A 3100-nucleotide genomic window follows, 5' to 3' on the forward strand; every position below is an offset into this window, starting at 1 on the left:
AGGAGGAGGAGGAGGAGGAGGAGGAGAGATTGATTTGGGCAAAGATGGGCAAGTACAATTCAAAAAGCCACACCCATACTGAGTTATACTTTGAACAGGCAGAATCTTCTCACCTACAAAGGGTAAGCATTTAGCTTAAAGTAGCTACTGTGGTCAGGATGTAGTTTATCCCTTAAGATTTCCATCATGGGAGGCTGGACCTCAGTGTAACTTGTGGAGGTAGTGGGACCTTTAAGGAACCTAGGGAGAGGTCCTTAGGTCATTAAAGAATGCTCTAACCTCAGAGTTAGTTCTCAAAGGAGGATTGTCAGGATAATGTCCAGTCAAACCTTGCTCCTTGGATGGATCTGTAGCCTATCAGTCTATCAAGTCTGTCATGTGCCACTACCATGAAAATGGAACTTTTCCCAGAGCCAGGCTGGTGCCACTCTGTTCCCATGAGCCTCCAAAACAGTGAACCAATTAAGTCTGTTCTACTTTTACTGTCACCCTGCCTCTCATATTTTGTTATAAGAGAAATGAACTACCACACTGGCTTAAGCAATAAAGAATTTCATTGGGGTTGCAAGCGGGGTTCCAGAAACAATGTAGAATCCTGGTGTACAAGCATCAGGACATATTTACTTCCTTTCTACTCTCAGCTGGGTTCCTCCTCATGAGCTGGAGGAACAGCTGATGATCAATGAACAAATCACTGCTAGAGAGGTATAGAGATAGACCCAGTGTCCATTGCTACACGTGAGTGGCACCTCCTCCTTCCAGGCTTATCTATCCCACTGTGATCCAGAAAGAGCTTTCTGATTTGTTCACTTGGGTTCTTCTGCCCAAGTCTCTCGAGACCACTACCTTGGGTTTCATAATAGAAGAGAGAAGCATCAATGGACAATGGGGATGGTCTGTCTTGGTAACCTTGTAAACTGTAGAAAAGAAGCCACAGTAGGTAAAGGTCTTCATGATTGGATGATTGATGAGTGTTGTTTAAAGAATTCTGCCATTTGTAGCCCTCTATGAACATTTATTTCTTCAACACATGCTACCAAAAAAAACCTGGATATCCACATATAAAATAATAAGTGAAAATTAGATACCATATACAAAAATAAACTGAGTATGCATTATAGATTTAAATATGAGACCTGGAAATAAAAATATCCTACAAGAAAGTTCAGGAAAAGCACTTGGACACCAAGCTTGACTGTGGCTGTGTAAATATGACATCAAAAATGTAGGCAGCAGAAGCAGAGACCAACAAATGGGAGCAGACTAGAGAGATTCTGCCCAACTGAGGGAAGAATCCAGAAAATGAGTTTGCAAACCACCAAGCTAATAAGAAGCTAATATTCAGAATAAATGAGGAACCCACACTACACAATCAAAAAATGAAAAAAAAATTTAAGAAGCTGGCAGTTTTAAAAGAGACAAAAATGCTGAAGATAAAGCTTAGCAGTTGCTGCTCTTGCAGATGAGCCAGGCTTGGCTCCCAGCACCATGCAGCAGCTCACAACTGACAGGAACTTCAGCTCTAGAGAACCCTATAGGCACATTTTTTTTTGCAGCCTACTTTTAATAAGGGTTTGACCTCTCCTCTAGCCCACCACCCAGCAGAGGTAATGGAAGAGAAAAGTTATTAGAATGTGAGAAAAGTGTACCTGTTCAGCAATAGTTCTTTGGGAGTGAGCTTGATCTTCTTTGGCAGCAGATCAGTCCTGTAGCAAACACCAAATACAACGTAGCAACTGCATACAGTTCAGACCAGTCCTCTAGGCAGGCAGAGTCAGGCCCGAACCAGCAGCTAGAGCGTCTTCCGTTGAGCAAGCAGACACCAGGCAGCTGTGGTTCAATCCTGAAGAAACTCCCAAGCTTGCCAACCAACCTAAGTCAAGGCCTCAGAGACAGCAAGCTGCCCACAGGAACCCCATGAGCAGTTCTTGGGTGAGTTCCTCTCTCTCTCTCTCTCTCAATGGCAGTTATACAAGTTGGGCGCAACAACACTATGTAAGGCGAACCAATACATGCTTATCGTTAGCAAAGAATAGCAAGGCAGAGCACACCAAACCAAAGCTCAGTGCTCATCTCCCACTGTCTGTGGGGTCATATTTATAATCCTTCATCCTGGGTCCTTTCACGTGTTTGCTCTATCAAAACATCCTTTCACTTGTGTCTGCTTCAGGAAAACATTCTTTCACATTTGCTTTAGCAATATGTCCTTTCACCTGTGTGCCCCAGCAAACCATCATTTGACATAACTAACTTTCCAGAGAAACTAGAAGTTGCCACTTCAGAATCCAATGCCCTCTTCTGGTCTCATTTACAGTACATGATGATTTTAAACAGCCTGGGTAGAGCGGGAAGGTCTTGGATTTGTAAGTCAGAGAAACCCTGCAAGGGCTGTTCTGTGCCTCGCCTGCAGAGTTGCTAGCACTTTTCTAGTCATCCTTTTGACACCTATAGATGGACACACAGCACTTACCTGGCAAGGTCACTGCAGAACCAGAACTGCTCACAGGTCTAAGCTTATTACATGCCGCCTTTGGTGTTTTGGATGAAAATAGCCTCCATACATTCATATATAGTAAGTGCTTAGTCTGCAGCTGGTAGAACTGTTTGGGAAGGATTAGGAGATGTGACCTCGTTAGGAGAGGCCTGTCACTGGGAGCAGGCTTTGGGGCTTCAAAAACTACACAGGTCTAAGATAGTGCTCTCTTTTTCTGCCTCACGCCTTGCAGATTGGGATGTAATTTCTCACCTACTGCTCCAATGTCACCCTGTCTGCCTGCTGTCATGTCCCCCCACTATGGCAATCATGGACTACCCCCTTTGAGACTGTTAGCAAACCTCCAATTAAATGTTTTCTTTTATTGCCTTGGGTGTGGTGTCTGTCTAACTGTGTTGGTGTATCACTAGAAAACAAAGGCTAGTTGTTCATTCCTAGAATATAAGGAAAATAAAGAAGAGGAAACTCAAAGTTGGGTGGGTAGGTGGACAACTATGATCAAAATGCATTGTATGAAATTCTCAAGGAATAAACATATTAAACAAATAAAGTCTTCTGGACTCCAAGTCAACACATCACAGAGATACTGTGTATCTTAGGGTTTTA

The sequence above is a fragment of the Mus pahari genome, chromosome 14, assembly GCF_900095145.1.
Source record: "Mus pahari chromosome 14, PAHARI_EIJ_v1.1, whole genome shotgun sequence".
NCBI lineage: Eukaryota > Metazoa > Chordata > Mammalia > Rodentia > Muridae > Mus > Mus pahari.